General features: G+C 43.5%; 1 long non-coding RNA gene across 12 annotated transcripts in view; it reads left to right on the forward strand.

The window, feature by feature from the left end:
* Positions 1-20,943, forward strand: part of LOC309518536 — a 69,248-nt gene extending 48,305 nt beyond the window's left edge. For 6 of the 12 annotated variants that reach the window (XR_014213453.1, XR_014213454.1, XR_014213461.1 and 3 more), the window contains one exon: positions 166-1,971. This is a non-coding gene — a long non-coding RNA (uncharacterized lncRNA). Of the gene's footprint in view, positions 1-165; positions 1,972-13,387; positions 14,239-20,320 lie in introns of those variants that run through there. The other 6 variants (XR_014213455.1, XR_014213456.1, XR_014213457.1 and 3 more) reach the window with 3 other exon arrangements.
* The last annotated feature ends 509 nt before the right edge of the window (positions 20,944-21,452 follow it).

A 21,452-nucleotide genomic window follows, 5' to 3' on the forward strand; every position in this document is an offset into this window, starting at 1 on the left:
CATTGAGTTGGAGCTTTGCAGAAGACCTGCATATATCTGAAACAAAACTGAGGAAGGGGAGAGGGGAAATCTTAACATGCTGAGGAAGACTGGTTTGGTTTTTAGAAAGCTGCCCCATGCATTTGGGGCTTGTTTCTCTCTTTAAAGGGCACAATTCTTTTGCAGTTTCTTCGATAGAGAACAGATCAACATTCTTCACTGAGGTTCTGGCAAGGACAATGATGTTAGTTCACCGAAACAGCAGAAGCAGTGGCAAAAGTCTTCTTGAACTGTAACGCTTTGGACTGCAAGTGGAGCGGGAGTCCTATTTTTGAATGGCCCCTTGCATTTAAATTCCACCCCCGCAAGCGATAAACTTGCACGTCCCATTATGACTTCTGAAGCCACTTCTCACAGGAGGAAAACCAAAACAAATCACTGCTTGTTTGCATCCCCAGACCTGGAAATTTTGTCTGGCGAGATGAATAGAAAAACAAATTTCAAAAACCCCAGCCTTAAGAAAGTTCAGTGGCTACGGACTTCAGACGTGCATGTTGAGGAACATCAGAGGCACAATTCATACCTTGGAGCACTTTTCCATTATCAAATGGGATTCCCACTCCAGCAACTTGAAAACACGCACATCTCCTTGGAGAATTTCCTCAAAGATGCGGTGCGCATGGCCTGAAGAGCTCGTATTTCTAATCCTCTTCAGAATGGTTTTATTTTTTAGGGGGGGAGGGGTGGTGGAAATGAAAAACAGCAGCTCATACTAGAAAGGAGATGGAGAGGAAGGCAAAGAATCTTTGGCTGGAGAGCTGAGAAAGTGTGGCAGAAGTCAAACAATCTTGTATGAGATGAAAGCGGTTACAGACAGCAGAAATGGCGTTTCCTCTGGGGGGAAGCGACACTGCAAATTCGTTGTTCAAAGTTCTCATGTTTCATCCTAACAAATTCCATTACATTAGGAAGATTAGGAAAAAAAAATTGCATTCTGTTTCCTTGGGCTGTGAAAATGTAAGCAAAATAAATTCATTGAGGAAGGGGGGAAGGAAGGGGAAAAAAGAGATGTGATATTTTCCTTCTCAGTATTAGAAGGACCCCAATATTTGCACCTAGTGCAGCAAAGAAATGGGGGACGTGGGATCGCATAAGGAAGCCAGGAATGTTTTGAAGTCCGTGTTCTCTATAGACCACATTTTACATGAACAAGAATGAAATGGATAGACATGGGCAGGATTATGAGCTACTGTTGAAAGATTATTATTCTGAACAATTGGTCTTATTTTTGGAAAGGTTTTCAGGCAAAAAGGAAAAGGGGAAAAAAACAAACACCCAAAGGCATGTGTTAATGCTGCTGGGGGCTGAATTCTGAGTATTTTGTCACTAGTCACATTTTTAGGGAACATTTCAAGAATGCACAGCTCTTTTTCATAATGATTTTTTGGGGCACCATTTGCAACACACACACACACACGCACACACACACCATCCCACATGCATCTGTATTTCCCACTTTTGGTTTTGCCCCAAAATGACTTCATTTGCCACATAGCTAAGTCCCATTGGCTTTGTGGCACAGTGACGTTCTCTTTACCCTGTGTTCCCTGATTGGTTGGAATCACTTATATGACTAATCCAAGAAGGTGAAAGATGCAGCAATGAGAGTGGAAATAGCCACAAGGCAACAGCCAGGGGAAATGGCCACAACAAAGAGGATAAAAAGATGTGGCTTCTTTTTTTTGGGAAAAGGCATCATAGTATGTCTGCAAAATAATTGTATAGAATACAAAATCATTGTGTAGAAACCGTAGAATATTCAGCACACTTTTAGTACTACAAACACACAACATGCTTGGCAATTAACTGATCGGATAACAAAATCCATCACGCAAGTGATTGTGTGGATATTCACTGGAAGTTCGATTGGAGCTGGAAAACACTTAGAGTGGGCATTGCCGTGGTACTCAGAGGTCAGAAACAGATGGAATCAAGTGGCAAATCATGCAGACAGTCCCAAGACTAGATCTCTGGCCTCTCCCACTTTTAAAGAGTCTCAAGTGGTAGAGTTGAGGAAGATATCTCTCTGCTTGAAATCCTGGAGAGCTGCAGCTGCTCAACCAAATACTGGCCTAGATGGACCAGGACAGTTCCATGTAAGGGATAACTTCTGGCATCCCTGATTTCAGTCATACATTAGTTGGAAAGCACTTTCTTTAAAATGTTCATATAGCCAAGAAGATGCAAGAGTGCCCAGTTTTAGACTTCTGTCCCAGATCCTTGAAACCAACACACAATGACTATAGCTGCAATAACTCTCCCCCTGACTCAGCTGTCCGCAGCACACTCAGCATCGTAATCATGCAAATTAAATACAAATTTTAAAAATTGCCCCCATTAAAATGATCTATTAATGTTGTAAGGCTCCAGCACTTATGGAGAATGGTTCTAATTGCCTGATCTTGCCATTGGCACATCTTAAAAGACCTGGCAGATCTTGAAGATATTTACACCTCTGGGATTAATTTCATTGTAAGGAATTAACTTTTGGCAAAGCTTGGTTGCTGCCACTAGGAGGGAAAAAAAGGTTGCTAACACCTGCTTTTTAAAACTGTTATATTGCTGGAGAAAATGAAAAGCATTGTGCAAATTGCCCGAATAAAAAAGTAAGAATGTGCCACTTCCCTCACACATATATCACTTTAAAAAATATAGTTGAACTGCAACCAAAAAAACTAGACCGAATCAGTCTGTAAAATTCAGCCTCACCTCCTCTCTCACTGTAGCTGATCTGCAAACATGCCAATGGCTTCTGTGACATCACAGCTTTTCAGCCAATCAGTGTGAAAGGACTAAATCCAGAGTCATAGCTTGGCATGCGTCCTTTGATTAAGCACTGGGACCACTAACTTTCAATAGATTATTTCTGCAAAACTGCAACCAACAGAGAAGGGGCCATAGCTCAATGGCAGCACACATGCTTTTCACCCAAAATACCGCAGGTTAAGTCTCCAGATGGCACAAGTAACACTCCCTGGAGAGGTGCTTCAAGTCAACGAAGACCATGTTGAGCTGGCATAACATCGAGCCACTACAGTGTAGTAACTAAGAAGCTGGGTTATGAAAGATGAAGACCCTGATTCAAGCCTTGCCTCTGCCACAAACCCTCTCAGAAGCTCCTCTCTCTTGGTCTCTGACACCGCCCCCCACCATTTGTAATGTGTGCTGGAGAGAGACAATACAGACTTTACATGTGACAGTGGTGGGGTGCCTGTGGGCCTCCAGATATTGAGTGGACTCCAACTCCCATCAATCTAACCCAATTATGCTCCTGCAGGGTGACTGGTTCCTTATCACTGTCTGAAGAGGCAAGGATTACAAGAAGACCATGCATAGGAAGTGCTTTGAAGCCTTGGAAGTGCTGCACCGATGCTAAATCTTACTGTTATCAAGCTCGATCAAGCATCCAAAACCTTTCCCAGCCTGGGGGCCATTTTCACTTCTAGGCAAACTTTTTTTTTTGCTGGGGGGGGGGGGGTTGCTGCTGCATGTCAGGGGTGGGTGGGGCCAGAAACAAATGTGAGGGGAGTAGCAGGTGTTACTGGTATATCTGTACAGCAAGTTAATTTCTACACACACAGTCACACACTGCCCTCCGTCCAGGCAAGCAAGAGGCATGATTAGACTTCAGTGGCGCATTCCAGCCAAGCCAAAAATGCTCAAGAAGAGTGTTGGGGTGGAAAGGGAAGTGGCCTGGGGAGATTTTTGGGGGCCAGGGAGAGAGTCTGGAGGGCCACATTCAGTCTCTGGTCATGAGGTTTCCTGTCCTTGAGGTAGATGGAACAATGGGCAGATATAGTATGTCTGCTTCCTAAGATCACATAACCTACAAAAAGGCCTCATTTATTTATTTAGCTCGGACCAGCAAGAAAACTGCATTGCAAAGCCTGCTGCCCTGCTGCCCTCCTCCAGCACCTGACTTGCCCGTCCTGATTTGCAGCATAGCTTGCTGCTCCTAGCGTGATTTCCTCCCCCTTCATGCCCCCTGAGCAGAAACTGGAGCAAAGTTTAGCAGAAATGCATGTCATTGAATGGAGCTGAAAAGAAGGAAGAGGCAAGTGATAAGATCAGAGCCTGCAGCGCCTTGTTTATGAGAACATCCTCTGTGTAATATATGTCTGGACTAGGTGAAAGGATGGTGTCACCCCCAACATATTTTAAATGCTGTGACTGTCAGGCAAAAAGACAATGATGTACAAGTTTATACAAAACACGGACACACAAAAATATGGCACGCGGCAAGGAGAGTTTTCACAAGTGAGGCTCCTGCTTCTGTGGAGTTTGCAATGCAAAACTTAAAAATGAAGACGGCATTGGTTAAAATGTTTATTTGTGTTACGAATAGCCAGTCTCTTTGCTTTTCCTTCTGTGTGAAACAACACTTCAAGACTGGTGAAAAGGTGACTTCATATGTGAAAACACCTTTATAGGGTCAGAACCTCACCATACTTTTAAAGCACTATTATACCACCTGAACAACCATGGCTTCTCCCAGAGAATCCTGTGACTTGTAGTTTGTTAAGAGTTGTTTAGAGATGTTTATTCCCCTCACAGAACTACAATTCTCTGAGTTCACAGGGGAGAAGGGTTGATTTTTAACCCACTCTGAAAACTGTAGCTTTGTGTGGGGAATAAGGGTCTCCTAACAACCCATAACAACCCTTAACAAACAGTTGCCATGTGCATTTTAATTTGCTGTCCTTGTCTGCTCAGCGCAGACAATGGAAGATTCTCCTCCACATCTCACCACTCTTCAGAACTCCCTAGCAAGTCTGGTGCCAGCAACCAGCATCTTCTGGTAATTTCCAGGTCCCAGCAGTCAGGCCCCTGACAAGGCTTGTCTTGCCTTCTCCTCAATTGCCCCACCCCCTGACCAGGAAGATGTGCCATGTGGCTGGATTTAGCCACCCTTATAATTTCCTGAACCTATGTGCCTATTGCTGGCCACTCAGCACTGCTTTGAGCCAGGTAAGCCCACTGACAACCTCAGCCGAGTTTCTGGAAACTACAGGAGGGATGGTGGCTGTGCTCTCATGCTCAGTTCCTGCTTGTGGATTTCCTAAAGGCATCTGGTTGGCCACTGTGAGAACAGGATGTTAGACTAGATGGACCACTGGCCTGATCTAGCAGGTTCTTTTGACATTCTTATGATGGGCGCTGCCAGATGATGCATTGTCCAGGGCCCTCTCAAATCTGGAACCCTTCTCCCCCCTCTAGGAGGCCCATCTCATGCAGGAAGAACTGCCAGTTTAGCTAATGCAAAGTTCTTTGAAGGATGTGTTTTCAACTTCCAGGTCTCCCTTCAACACTTTCCTCCAAAAATAAAAACAGGATTCCTGGAGCAGAGCATAGGGTCTCTGAGTGGAAACCTACACCCTCACTGGCTTAATTTAAAGACCCACAGCAAGGCTCCCTGCCTCTTTCAGGAAGATCTTCGCTTTACTCTTAGTAAAGTCACCACACAAAGCAGCCCATTACTTATGCATTCTCTCTCCCTGTCCCCCCCCACCATCGCCTCGTTCCCCATACACAAGAAGGTGAAAATAATAGAATAAACATCATATACTTCATTATGATATCGGTTTACACTTCTAGCGCGCACAGAAAGAGGCCATTTCATCAAGCTAATTGCCTGAAAGTAAAAGAGAGGGAACTTTGGCTATTAGTCTATTATGGGGCTTTTTTCTTAATCACAAATAGGGGGCTGTGGATCCCCAGGGAGGATGTGTATTTCTAATTTACAATTGAACCACAGATCCAAGCAATCAATCTTGGGCAGCACTTTTACAGTATAATTGCTGCAACATCACAAATAAGAGAGAGTCAACGCCGAGTTTCAGCTTAGAGGTAGAGGATATTTACTAGGCATTGGTTTAGGATGGGGAGGGGGGACAGAGAGTCACACACACACACACACACACACACACACAGACTCCACAGCCATGAATATGCAATGAGGGCTCATTAGTGCCCTTGTGTTGCCATGACGAATGGCATTATCCCCAGACCGGTGCGGCCTAAACATGAATTTTATAACGACCCATTTATCATGACTTGTCATGGGCTTCTTTACTGTATCTTCTAGTAGCTTCTGTACCTTTCTTCACGTTGACATCAGAATTCTCCCTCCGTTGACTTGATTATGGGCTCCTAGTTCTCTTTAAACAGTGAATGCTTATATAAAAATACATGCAAGGTCAGCAAGATGCTTCCGCAATGGTAGAACTCATGGAACAGGTGGTCTCTGGGTCAGGAAGAGAGGTGTGCTTGTCTGGAGTTGTGGCAGGGCGGGTCAAAGATCCATGACTATTTCTGCAGCAGGGTCCTTGTCTCAAGCATGCTAGAGCTGCCCAATTGGCATGAAAGGAGAGGGTTTTAGCGACTGAGAGTAAGTCTTCTCACCCTTTGTGCTGATTGGAGCCAATCAGAGTGAAAGGAGGTGAGTCAGCCACAGAGGACTGGCGCCCAGCATCATTCTGAAGAATGAAAGAACACTGAGGGATGAGCACTAGACTCTAACAGTAAAGTTGGATGGTGGGAAATTCAGGCCTGACCAAAAGGACTTCTTGATATAGTGCATAGTGAAATTATGGCATTTGCCATCAAAGCCCTGACAGTGCTGGCCAGTGGTTAGGATTGCAGCCTAATAGGATCTATGGCGAGTAGTAATAATTTATGAAATGGCAGCTTTAAGATGGCAGTCCTACCACTTTTCTCCAGGGTTGCTCCATTGGCAACTCCAAGGTGTTGATCAGAGGAAAGAAAACTAAACACATAAATAAGAAGAAGAAGAGAGAGGAAGTAAACAAGAAACTGTCCATGGGACATTCCAGCTTCAGACTTGGAAGCATACGGAAGAGGTTTAGAGCAAACAATTTGCTATAGAATGTTATGTAAGATTTTAGATTCCTGGGACAGTAAGATAAAGAAAGAATTTAGTCTCGGTATCCTGCTGGCAAAACTTGCCAGCCAGCTATGCACAGCTTGATATGCTAGTGTTCTCTCTTTCCTCACCCCCTAAAAAAGGTTGCAATCTCCCCTTGCAACCTTTTGTTTCCCCCTTTTCCTTAACAAACAGGATGGAGCAGGCAAACTATATCCCTGTTTGCTCCACGCTGGGTCCTTGCAAGCTGCTCTTTAAAAAAAAAAAAAAATGATTTCAGCTGTCCAATCTGAGAGAAGTTAACACTTTGCTAATTACAACCCGACTTAAAATAAGCAAGGCAAGCCCTCTTTGCCTTCTCTGCCACCGCTGTCTTTACTGACATCTTCAGTCATTAATGAGTTAATAAGAATCTCGGCCTCATCTGCGGAAAGATAAGGCTAGAAAGAAAGAAGAGCATTGTACACATAATGACAGGTTCCCTGTTGCCTCCTAAGATGCCATGGGTCAGCCATGTTAAGAATGTGTGTGTCCAATCATCTGCTGATGTTTATCAGAGGGGCCTGGAGCGCAACCTGACACAGGGCAGTTGGGGAGTTACAATGAATAAAGAATGGCTCCCCTGGCTTATTGGCGGCTGTGTGAGAGCACAAGGGGAGGGCGAGGAGGGGTGAGCTATATATACTAAAACACGATGACATGAGCAATCAGTAAAGCAATTACAAGACAAGTTATTGGATGAAGATGGCGCAAGGCTTCTGGGGCACTTTGAACGTGGGATCTGGGGCGGTCCAGCTCGCTGCAAGAGGAGGGCTTAACTCTTCAAGCACCTGGATGAATGTCTAACCCTACAGGTCACAGTGGCAGCAAGGGGAAATGACAGACATGGCATTGCCCGGAAGTGTTGGCTGTTGATCCAGCACTGTGTAACTTGTGGTGTCCAAGTCTGAATAGAGCTGCAACTCTTGGGGATTAGGAACCAGGGCAGGCTCAAGGTTGCTGTGTTAATTCACAGAACCCTGAACAACTTAGGACCAAATTTAAGGACCATCTGATTCTTTATGCTCCACCGCAATCGTTGAGACTCTCTGAAGGGGCACTTTGGGCAGTCCCCCATGTCCCTGAGGGTTAGTTGACCTTTACCAAGAGCTGAGCATTTAGTGTGCCTTTGGAACGCCTTGTCAATAGAAAGCTGGCAGGAGTCATCCCTGCTTTCTTTAAAAATCTGTATTTTTTCAGACTGGCCTTTGACCCATGATCTTTTCTTTACCAACCAGTTTTTCTTCTTTTCTTTACCAACCAGTTCTTACTGATATTGCAGTTTTGTGGAATTTTTTTTAATACACTGCCTTCTTGTATTTCCTATGAAAATGCAGTTGATAAATATTTGAACAAATAAAATAAACCTAGTAATATAGGAAGTTGCCTTATACCAAGTCAAGACCATTGCTTCATTTAGCTCAGTATTGGCTACGCAGACATATGTCCGTATCGTGAGACTTGGTTTGTAGATTCTGAAATATTGTTTCCTGTGTTCTATCATTGCACAAAGATTGATGCTGCAGAATTTAGCGCCTCCCTCCCTCCTGGTCAATTTTATAGCCCTTATGGCTGTACACAGAGATTTGTAATAAAGTGTGGCCATCATACATGCACTGTTGGCAAACGCTCTTGGGGAGACGGCCCCCCCTCAAAATTACCAGGCTATAAGGTACATCTATAATCTCACTCTCTGTCTAGGTGAACCTAAGGGAATTTTGTTTCTGACACCCCTGTTGATTGGAAATGAACAAAACCAGTGCATGTTGACTCATGACATTGGGTGTCATGTTACTTCCTGCTGCACATGTTCTTCAGACTTATAGAGGTTACTGGTTTAAGGGAGTCATTGTTAGGTTAGGGCTGTGTTTGTTGTATAAACCAGAGTTGGTAAACCTCAGCCCCAGGGGGTCAAAAATGGCTCTCCAGGTCTCTCTGTTTCTCTCTTGGGGTCCTTCCCAGACATATCCCTGTTCTACCTGGATGAAGGTGGGAATATGTGTGTGTATCCTACTATACAAAGGTAAGAGTCACAATTGTCACTTTTCCTCTGCCCCACCCACTTTTGCCTTTTATTCTGCACACCACTGACATGTGGCTCCTGAAAGATTATCAGCAAGGGGATGTGGCCCCTAGGCTGAAAAATGTCCCTCACCTTTGATATAAATAAAAGTAAAACAACTAAAACTAGTAATAATATCAGTGTGGCCAAGGTCTGAATAATCAAAGAACTTGGGGTGGGAGGTGGGACGGGGGTGGGGGTGGGCTCAGTAGGAATTTTAAATAAAGGCTGTTTGCTTTAGAGCTAAGAGACTTCTTCAAAGGCTTTCTCCCCACACCCATAGATTTTAAAAAAATCGTCTGAGCATTTAAAAGTGTATTTCTCTTGCATATTCCTAACACATGCTTTCCTTAAACATAAATCCTGCACCGACCTAGGACTGTTCATTAAATAGCAAGCAGGGTTGTGGGTTGTTGCTTTTTTTAAAAAAAAATCCAACAGTTTAAGAACTCCTTCTTCTTTAATTTGAAAATTAACTTGTTGCCTAAAGGTAACACTTCTCCGTTGACAAAATAATGGTAAGAGATTGACCTTTTCATGAATGGATTACAGGCAAGAAATAATATACTTTGTCACAGAGCATTAACTGTGCCTGTTGAAAAGGTAAAGACTGTGTACAGAGCTTATGATGTCAGTGGCTCCCTTAAAAATATTAATTATGTCAGTTAAAACACTTGAAGTCGTTGAGTCGGTGTCACATCCTGATGACTGGCATCTCTTAAATTCTCCTGCTTACAGCTCCATCTCAAAGAAAACAAAAGTAGTCATTGGGGGCGGGGGAGGGAGGAAGAGAATCCCCCTTTCTGTTCCTGAACCCAAGAGCCTGCTGGAATATGGACAGCAAATGTGGAATTCTTCTAAGGAGGCGGGGGAGGGAATTTAGTCCTGATTCGTGATGCGTATCATGTTACCTTCAGCTGCACATGTTCTTAAGACTTATGGATGTTATTGGTTGAAGTGGGGGGTTATTTTCTGTACCGTGTTAGATCTACACATTCTTATTTGAATGCAGAATCTGCGCCCCTTTGGACCACATCTGATTTTTTTGTGTGTGTGTGCATGTAACAGGCTATGCTTTATTTATTTATTCTGATTTAGAAAGATTTATAAACTCCCTAATCAAACAGCTCTCTAAGCTGTGTACACAATAAAACTGCAGATAAGACACAGCTAAAAGCCACAAAACTATTAAAAAAACAAATATAAGTAAGACAATTATAATTAAAGCACAGATAAAATCAGCAAAACTTTTAGAACCAAGATAGGTAACTGAATTATATGTTCTGGGTTGGCTTGAATCTAAAACCACTTAGTGAGGCTGCCTGCTTAACGTCAAAGGACTCTGAAAGACCTCTTGCCCCGTTTAGATCTCATTTATTTATTTATTTATTTATTTAATACCCAGCTCTTCCTCCACAGAGAGCCCAGGGCAGCAAACAGAAACACAAGTTTAAAAACAACAAAAAAGCAAAAGCATTCTAAAACATTTAAAACATTAAAAAAACTATTGCAATTAAAAGCATCTAAAAGCAGTTTCCATTAAAAAAACCTCCCACATTATTCCATGCAGTGGTCATGGGGCTGGCCAGAACAGTCACCAAGTGCAAGTGTGAACGGGAATGTTTTCAAATTCCTCCTGAAAGTTAATGATGATGGAGACAGGCGCACCTTGCTGGGGAGGGCATTCCACAACTGGGGAAACCAGGGAAGAACACTAGGATCAGTTGGATTTGGCACTGCACCCTGCATAGGGTGGTAACTGGAAAAAGTCATTTTCTAGTATTGACACTATATAGGGCATATATAAAATGGGACTTAGAAGGATATTGTATTAGATACCTGGGGGCCAGATTGTTGTGGGTGGAAGTGTCTGAAACTGACCCCTGAAGAAGAAGCCCCTGGCCTCATCCTGGGACACTGCCCTCCTTCCCAGACAAAGAGCATATGCAGAGGAGAATAGTAGAATAGATGTCCCTGGTCTACTGCTACCAAAAGCACTCTCTTTCTCTGCCTTAGGGATAAAGTCAGGCAACAGATCTAGATGCAGGAAAAGCAGCTAAAAGCAACATTGGGAAAAGGCAGTACCACTCCCACCTTGTGGAACAAGACCCTCCTGGCAGTGAAGGGTGGCCCATTATAGCAAATGGGGCACTGCCCACTAACCCAAGCTTGTTTTCAGCCCCACCCCCACCTGCCTGCCTTCCTACTTACAATCAGGACAGAGGATAGCACTGTCTGTCAGGTTCCTCCTCTTCTGTCTTAATATTGTCTCTTGTAGAACTCAGCAGGCAGGAGGATGGGGACAAAACTAGAATTAGTTGGCTCTGCCTGTCATCAGCTCTGGCTCCACCTACTTTTGGGCCTCCTGCCTCCCACTCCAACAGTCTCTATGGGCACCTGTTGCCATGGGTCTATGGTGGCCATTTTCTGGAAGACTCTCTCTCCTCATGAAAATGAAAATTTGTCAGCATTTTAGAGAGAATTTTTCCTAACCTTCAGATTTTGTATGCACTTTTGACTTACAGACACATTTCTGCAAGCAATCTCTCCCCCCCCCCCATTTATGCACATGGTTGCAAAATTCAGTGAACTTTGAATAGTGCAGGATGGCTGTGTTTCGGTATTGCATTTTGTTTCAATGCATTTGGTAGTTTCTCCTTTAAATGCGAACTGAATTGATTTTCTCCCCCATCCCTAATGAGGAGTGTGGCCTGTGGAAAGGAGCTGTAGGGAGTTCCTATGGTCAGATATAAAGGCTTTCAGGGACTCCATTTGGCCTCAGAGCCTGAGGGTCCCCTTCTCTGATATAAAGTAACTTTGAGGCTCCACCCTCAAAGGAACAGGCAAATACGGAGCCTAGGCACTCATGGTGAGTTAATTCAGCAACACCAAGACCTGCATTAAACAATGTTTGGAAGGTGAAGAGTTTAAAAGACCCTGAGAAATAAACAAAACAACAGGTATTCAACCTGGTACTGAAAAGACCACAAAGTGGGTGCCAGGGAGAATATTTCACAGCCAGGGAGCCAACACTGAAAGGGCTTTCTCCAATAGTTATCTCTCACACTTTGCTTGCTGGGTGCACCCAAGAAGGGCTTTGGAGGATGAGGTCCAGGTAAGTACACATAGGAAGAGACAATCCTTAATGTAGAGCAATAGAATTGTAGAGTTGGAAGAGACACCAAGGTCATCTAGTCAAACGTCTTGCAATGCAGTAACCACAGCTAAAGAATCCCTGACAGATGGCCATTAAACCTCTGTTTAAAAACCTCCAATGAAGGAGTGTCTGTCACCTTCCAAGGTAGTCCATTCCACTGTTGAACAGCTCTTGCCACCAAAAAGTTCTTCCTAATGTTTACTCAGAGTCTCCTTCTTATCGTTGGTTCTGGCCTGGGGAAACCCAGACAGATGGGTGGGGTATAAACTAATAATAATAATAATAATAATAATAATAATAATAATAATAATCCTACCCTCTTGAGTAACAGGAAAGAAGCCCTTGTGACAGCCCTTCAGATATAAGAAGATGCCTATCGTATCACCTCTAGGTCTTCTCTAGGTCAAAGATACCCAATTCCCTCAACCATTCCTCATAAGGCTTGGTTTCCAGACCCTTGTCCATGTTGGCTGCCCTCCTCTGCACACGTTCCAGCTTGTCAATCACCAGCACCACCACCTTTCTTAAACTGTGGTGCCCAGAATTGAACACAGTGCTCCAGGTGGGGTATCTCACTTTGAACTGAGTTGAAAGATGGGCTGGAAGGGATGGTCCTTCCTTGCAGAAAATTTAGGCAGATAGGAAGCTTTTTATGGGGGCACTCCCAGCTCTACCTGAGTTGCGAGGACCTTCATGCACAGCAGATGCTCTGCCACTGAACTATGGCCCTTCCACATAGCTCTCAAGTGCTGTCTCCATGATATGCGATGAACGTGTAAATGCCCAACATTCCTTCCTCTGTAGAAGTTCAGCAAAGTTCTACACAGTGACTAAACCACACAGGTTTGGGGTTTATTATGCAGATGGATTCTCCACTCTTCTGTTTTTCACCCCCTCCCTTTTATCCACTTTTTGTGGATAAAATGTTTTGAATTAGAATAGCTTACTCAAGGTCACTGAAGGCATATGGTCCTGCTCAAAACTTTAAACAAAACATTAGTTTTTACAACCCTTTGTAATTTGGTATTGTATACAACACGGTCATCGACTGGCTCACTGTAATCTTTTTCAGTGGGTGACAGAAATATGAGAGGCGAATTTATAAGCCATTTAGTGAAGCATTTAATCAATTTCATGCATAGGAAATAACTCCAATTGCTTTGCTTTATCAATCTTCCTTTTATTCCCCCACCCCGCCATCCTGTAGAAATGCTGTTGTCATGCTTTCCAGATATACGGAAAAGCTGGAACAATTGAGGATGGATGCAGACTCTTGCAGCACATCAGGAAACTTCTGAGGACCAACTTAGTTTGCCATTCATTGCCAGCTTCAAGAATCCCATGTTTTTGGAAACTGTGAACAAGTTTCCAGGGAGGGTGCAGGGAGGGAGAATTTTGAACATTTGCAGAGAGCAGCACAGTGCCATAGTTATTTATTAAACCCTCCTAGCCTAGAACGACCTGCTGACATTGCACAGAGGAGCAATTCCTAAAGTACCCACAATGGCTCAAACATATATAGGTGATCTAGGTAGCTCTGCCAGGGTGCCAAAATTAGGAAGGGGCCATATCCCAAAGGCAGAACATATGTTTGGCATGCAGAAAGTCTCCACTCCAGGCTCCATGATCCTGACTTAAATCATGGGCAAGGGAGGGGGAAATTTCTACTGAGAGCTGCATTCCCTCAGAGGTAATCTATTGGTAAGAGCAGGAAGCAAAAAATGGAGCCAGAGCTAAACATACCATTTTTCTTTTCTCTTTTTGCTAACCTAGTCTCCCTCCACCCTCCCTCTCCCCATCACTCTTTCTCCTCTCTCTTTCCCACCCAGGGAAGGGACAAATTTCTCTTGCTGGAGGCCTCAACTGATTGCTTGCAGAGACCTTATTTATTTGTTATTTACACCATGTGCAACAATGGCTCTTATTCTTTATTATGCTGTATTCATTCATTCTTTTATTCTTTATTTAACCTTTTCAGCATGGGTGGTGCTGTGGTTTAAACCACAGAGCCAAGGGCTTGCCAATCGGAGAGTCGGTGCTTCGAATCCTCGCGACGGGGTGAGCTCCCATTGTTTGGTCCCAGCTCCTGCCAACCTAGCAGTTTGAAAGCACGTCAAAGTGCAAGTAGATAAATAGGTACCACTCCAGCGGGAAGGTAAACAGTGTTTCCATGCGCTGCTCTGGTTTGCCAGAAGTGGCTTGGTCATGCTGGTCACATGACCCGGAAGCTGTTTGCGGACAAACGCTGGCTCCCTCGGCCTATAGAGCGAGTTGAGCGCGCAACCCCAGAGTCATCCGCAACTGGACCTAATGGTCAGGGGGTACCTTTACCTTTTACCACATGGCTCCAGAGATCTGGGCTCCCATAATAATAGAATGTTTGACAAATGTGAAGAGCCACACACTGACCACTGGATGTTTGTACCTAATGTGTTCCTTGGTAGTATAGGCTCATGTCGGTTCAGTTTAGCGAAGAGCCACTGGGAGAGCTTATCCTTCCTGAATTTGGTTAGTCCTTTTAAAAAGCCTGCTGAGGATTGTGATCACTTCATGATTATGCATGGATCCTGGTCACAGTGACCCTTATTTCTCTGTCTCTGCCCCTTCTCATGCCACCCACCCTGCACCCACCAGCTAGTGGCTTGGAGCAGAGTTGGAGAAACGTGACAAGCATGTGGCAAATCGTACTAGATGAGCCTTCCCCATCCTAGTGCCTTCTAGATGCTTTGGACTACAGCTCCCATCATGCTGGTTGGCACTGATGGAATAAAAAAACTTACAGAAGACACCTGGTTGGTGAAGGCTGAGCTAGATGATCTGGAGGGGAGAAAAGATAGAGAAACTAGATTTGTAGTTGCTCATTTTGACACATTCATAGTACACTCCTCCTATGCATGTTTACTCAGGATTGTTGGTTTAGTAGAGCTTACTCACATTAAGTGTGCTTAGGACTGTAGCATTAAAATGCAATTCTGTGCATGTTTACTCAGAAGTAAACCTGTCTGTGTTCAGCTGGGCTTCCTCCAAAGATTGCAACTTTACTGTCAAGTCTACTCTAGCCTAGCAATAAAACCATCTCTCTCTCTCTCTGTTTTCAAAACATAGTATTTTATGGAAGTAATTTATATATGAAAAAGAAGGAGGCGATTCTCAATATTATCTTTATCTTCTAGACATAAAGTCACAAACAACTCCAGTAATCAAAATTTACTACAACTGTAATAGGTTTTGGCACCATTTATGTATTGCAAGAAATGTTAACACAATGTTGACTTCCTGAGCTGGGGCTAGAAAGTTTCTTTTTTCTTTTTCTTTTTTAAAGCCCAATTTCATTATAAAACATATAGTGTATTCGTGGCTTTTATGATGTCGGAGAGATTAATTCTCATAAATAAGATTGCTTGTACCTTCTTCTAATCAAAAAGCCGACACTATCTGTGATGGTGCGCAAGCGAAATAAGAAGAAAAGTATTTCAGTGTGTAATCTGTGTGGCATCAGGGGCAACGGGCAGTGAGGGCATAAATGCGGTAGGACAGCTGTGCTTGATTTCTGTCACTGCATGATAATAATAATAATAATAATAATAATAATAATAATAATAATAAAAATTTATATCTTACCCATCTGGCTGTGTTTCCCCAGCCACTCTGGGCAGCTCCCAACAGAATATTAAAAATATGATAAAACATCAAACATTAAAAATTTCCCTAAACAGGGCTGCCTTTAGATGTCTTCTAAAAGTCAGATAGTTGTTTATTTTCTTGACATCTGATGGGAGGGCGTTCCATAGGGCGGGTGCCACTACCGAGAAGGCCCTCTGCCTGCTTCCCTGTAACCTTACTTCGTGCAGGGAGGGAACTGCCAGAAGGCAGCTGGAGCCGGACCTCTGTGTCCAGGCTGAATGATGGGGGTGGAGACGCCACTTAGGGCTTTAAAGGTCAGCACCCACGCTTTGAATTGTGCTCGGAAATGTACTAGGAGTCAATGTAGGTCTTGCAGGACCAGTGTTATGTGGTCTCGGCAGCCACTCGGCGGCCACCATAAAGAGATGGGCTTGCTATTAATACAAATTGAGATACTTGATAACTTTTTCACTTTCTGGAAGGTTGCTGAGCCTTTCTGTCATGTCATTTAAATTAACTGGTGCAGCCACGTTCAAATTTGTAGTGATAGCACGCCTGCTTGGCAGGGGGTTGGACTCGATGGCCCTTGTGGTCTCTTCCAACTCTATGATTCTATGATTCTATGATTCTATGATTCAAGGAAGTTTCAAGTCCTCATGATGGAACAGAGGATTTTGGAGGTAGGGAGGGGATGTTGTAGCACTGTGCCCTAGAAGACAAAAACCATCGAATTAAATAAGGCCCTGACATTATTAAAGTGTTCTTTATTTCAAAAGGTTTTGTATTTTTTTTCTGGATTGGGTCAAGGTGCAAACGATCAGTACATCATACATGGGAATATTGGTACAGAGGAAACTGGGTGGGTATGGGAGATGCAAGGCAGCCTGTGGATTTGATAACCTCTCCCGCTAAAAACTGATCAATGGAATTATGGAGCAAGGCAGAGTTTACTGGCTGCTGGTACACTGATGCTGGCTACATACAAGAACTCTAGTTTTACTGGTTAGATCAGTAAATTACAGGCCGCTGAACAATCCATCCCCTATGGGAAGGCCCTAATGGAACGTGGATCAGCCAATAGGAAGTTTTCCTCAGAAGGTTCATTCTGCACATGCACCTCCCAGATTGGTCCCTCTATCCTGCCTCCTCCCATCACCAATTCCTTCCTTTTGAATAGTCTCGTTGCCTTGCCCTCAGAAAACAATTCTGTAAACATGGATTATGCGATATAAAGACCAGCTTTCCTCCACTACAATTATGTCCCTGGCTAATGGTAGTGTCTGGCCAGCTCGCTTCCTTGGCCATTTAAAGGGACACTCACCCTGCTTTCCAAGTCGGCATCTATCAAAGAGACACATTGATTTCCTTTCTAGGGGGAAGCACATATTTCTTCCCTCTTCCTAAGTAGATAAATCTGACAGCTTTTAATCAAATGTAGTTGTTCACAAGTAGAGAAATGTTTCTACCAGCGCAGAGCAAAACATTAAAAACACAACACAACAAAAAAATAATCTGGTGGCGGCTTTGTTCTAGGCACCCTCCTCTTCCACGACACACACCTGTGCTCTGAAAACCTAAGTGTATGCACGAGCCGTTAACATTTCAGAATGCCCCGAGGGCAGGTTTAACTTTACTACCCTCCCAACATAATACCTTCCTTGTAGTGGTAACCATGAATACTGCTATAGTTAAAGGTCTGCTAGTGGTTCCACCATAAACTCTCCTGTTTTCCAGGTTTTTACAACTCTGCCGTAAAAAAAAACCTCTCTCCAAGTTGCAGCTCAGCAACGAAGACGGGATTCAGATGGGGGTGGGGGAGGCAGGTGAGATACACGGACCCATCTAGCTTGTAAAATTAGCTTTTCTTGTTTATAGATGTGCTTTCCTGCAGCTCGTGGACTGGATACTGTGTATGCGTATGTGTGTAGAAGAAAAGCAGTCGAGCCAGCCACCCCCATCAAAACACAATCAAATTTTATCCAATCTAAAAAGGGCCAAAACATTCCCACTTTCTTTTCTGGTTTAAGCTTGAGTATTAAAAGTCCGGCTAATCATTTTTTTTAAAAAATAAATAAATAATTTTTTATTAAAATTTTCTATTACACATTTTCCACATTTATACATTAGCCAATTAAGCAATACATTGAATGTCAACTTCCCTTCCCACTGCTTCCTTGGTTCCTTTTAATATCCCATTATTACTGCATATTCTACTGCATATATAAAAGTCCAGCTAATCAGGTTGGCTGGGAATGTGTCCTAACAGGGCCGGGCCTATCATTAGGCAGAGTGAAGCAATTGCCTCGGGTGGCAATGTTCACTACACCTGATCCTCCTGAGCCTCCTAGGAAACACTTTCTGTTGGAGACCAAAGCTATGTGCACCACAGCTTGTTATATACTCACTAAACTGCCTCGCTGCACTCAACTGCACTGAAGTAAGATTCAGTGGCCAGTCCAATCAGCTTCTTCATCTGAAATTAGGAGGTCACCATTTTGTCCTTTGCCTCAGGAGCTCCTTGCTTTAAAAGATGCTTGGGCTTAAGGTTGGGTAAAGATGCCAATTTTAGTTTCTGTCATAGAACTGGATCAGACTGCAATTAAAAGCGCATATGACTGAGTCCACATTCTGGGAACTGTAGTTTGCTAAGGGTGCTGAAAGTTGTTAGGTGACCCCTAGTCCTCTCACAGAGCAACAGTGCTCAGAGTGGCTTAACAATCAATCCATATTTAAAGGGAACTATTGGAATTGTGGCTCTGTGAGGGGAATAGGGATCTCCTAACAATTCCTAGCACCTTTAACCGACCATGGTACCCAGGATTCTCTGGGGGCAAGCCTTTGCTGTTTAAAGTGGTGCTATAGTGCTTTAAATGTATGCTGTGAATGGGTCCTCAGTTTCTCATTTTTTCCCAGTCTTAGGTTCATTTCTCCACACTTGCACATCACTTTATGATTTTTTTAAAAATTAAAATTGGTATATGTTTCTCATAAGGTATACATATTTTCATGCAAAGTTTCATAATACATACATTTTTGCACAGCAATTTTGACTTAATATGTTTCATTTTTGCGGGCCATTTTCACTAATATATGCATTTTACGCACACTTTTCTCTATATGGATTTTTGTGCACGTACTTGTGCACGTAGCTGGAGAACTGCATTGCACGATCTAGAGGACTGTGCATTTTGAGGGTAGCTGTTTTTCAGTTTGTGTATTCTTTGGGGAAAATATGAATTTTCAAATTTGAATGCAAATGGAATCCAATTCCTCCCCCCATCCCTGTCCAGCTACCATAGCATTGCTAGAGGGTGTTACTTCTGTGGATCCTCAACCCACAACCATCTCCGTGTCTCAAAAGAGCAGAAAAGCAGCATTACTGATTTGAAAAGTAAATTTCAAGGTTTCTTTTCTATGTGGTTCCAATGGGGGGGGGGTGTTATCCATCCATCCCCCTTTTAGTTGATTGTTAGACACCTTGAATTATTTGCATGATAATGCCCCACTATAAATGGATTATATTGTAACCTATTGAGCTTTGTTGGTTTAATGCTGACAATGGCATGATTCGGAAGTAAGATAGCAAATGGACTCTTTAGAGAAATTTCTTTTGATAAGCATGAGGCAAAGAAGTTGGGTGGACAGGGAAGATAGAAGAGGCGTTGAATGAGAAGAGTGGCGGTGAAAGGAGAGAAGGCTATACGTGAAGCAGGGAGTGCTTTGCTAGGGGGGAAAAAACACACAAATCCAAATTTTGCATCCCTTTCCAGTTGTGATGGATTTGGATACAGGAAATTAATAAATCATTGAAGTATATTTCAACAGGATTATGTACCTTTTCAGGGAGCAGATTGGCCCTTTACCAGCTATAGCAGCTAGCAAAGAAACAAAATAGCTGGGCCATCACTGCCGACAGGCCTTGTGCCCCTCAGCAACATTCAAAGGCCCTGATCCACTAGGTGCTGGGGTGGATCGCACCCTGCACCTTGCAGAGTCAGGCTCAGGTTGCCAATGGGCCCAGCACTGGCGGCAGCAACAAGCAGCTGTAGCTCGCCCAGCCCTCCCCATTGCCACTTCACCACTGCACTTATCTGACCTGTGGGGATCACAGGCTCTACTGGTCAAAATGGGAGCCTCAGCGATCACCCTCTACCACCAGAAACAAACCAGGACTGCTCCAACAAAATGCACATGGCAAAAAGGAGCGCTAGTCCCTGGTGGGCTGCCCCCTTACCCGCTTGTGATTGGCCAAGTGGATAGCCAGCCAATCAGGATTTTCCCCCTTCACTTCTCACTTCCCTCTGTGGCCCACTAGACCCTTGCTGTGAACCCTCATTAATGCATTTTCCACCTGTGGCCCCCTTAGAATGTCCTGGGCCCCCCCTCATTTGGGGAGCACTATTAGGGAAACTATAGGGTTGCCCCCTAAACCTCAACCAACCCCAATCTTCCTCCCTTCTTATTTACAACCAGTCCAGAGTGTGATGCTAAGTGTCAACTTTCTTTCCCCCCTTAGTCTCAATGTTGTCTTCCTTGTAGAACTCAGCAGGAAGAAGGATGGGGACAAAGATAGTCTCACTTGGCTCTGCCTGTCATTGGCCTTGGCACCACCTTGGGCTTCCTGTCTTCCACCTTACCAGTCCCAATGGACACCAGGCACAGCTGCCTTCCAGCCCAACACTGGCCCATTAAGACCTCCAACTGATCCAACCAGGCAACCCTTTCGTGATGTCTTATTTAAGTTCCTATTGCTAACGGTCCACATTTTATTTTCTCTTTGACTCTTTCTTCCTCTTGATGAATTGAGAAATATTGTCTTCAAAAGCACTTTGATCAATGTTTTCTAAAAATAAAGCGAGGAAGTTTCTCTTGGAAAAAAAGAGTTGACAGAGGCCTTTGAAATTGTGGAGTGGAACTAAACTATTAGCCAACCTACTGTGCGCCATCACGAGAAAGCCTGATCCCATTTAAGCCCCACTATGCATTGCCAGAACACTTTAAAGGGAACATGGAACTCGGTGTTTTCTTAAGTCTATGAAGCACAACAACACTAAAAAAGTATATATTTTTAAAAATTGGCTTCTGTACATTATTCACTAAATAAAGAACGTTGACAACAACACAGACTGAAATCTCTTCTCTGTGTGTATGTTTGTTTCTTGCTTCATTGAAGTCAATGGGATTGCACGGATGTCAAAAGAATTTTGCTCTTTGAACGTTTCAGTGCTTTGCTGAAAAGCTTAACCGATACTTTGTTTCACAGAGGCATTTAGTCTAGTTTAGACCCAGGGTTGTTGGTCCCCCACCCATTGCTTTTCTCCAACCACAACTAAGAGAAGGAGGAAAATCCATTAAAACGAAAGCTGGTCACTAGTTAATTTAGAGTTGAATTCACACATATAGATTTGATATTTGATGACTGGTAGCTCAAGGGGCAACGCCATCCTTAGACACCCATAAAATCACGAACTGGTTGGTTTGGAGGAACTTTCTGGAAAAAACCCAGTAATATTTTTATCATCATCACCCTCCATTTGCACACATGTGAATGCAGTATCACATTATCACAGATCTGATGAAAAAGATGAAGGGGTTTTAGAACGTCCAACAATTTGCACATTCAGCTGACAATCCTCATGAGTAAAGTT

The sequence above is a fragment of the Podarcis vaucheri genome (genome assembly GCF_965113315.1).
Source record: "Podarcis vaucheri genome assembly, chromosome: 14".
NCBI classification, from domain to species: Eukaryota; Metazoa; Chordata; class Lepidosauria; order Squamata; family Lacertidae; genus Podarcis; species Podarcis vaucheri.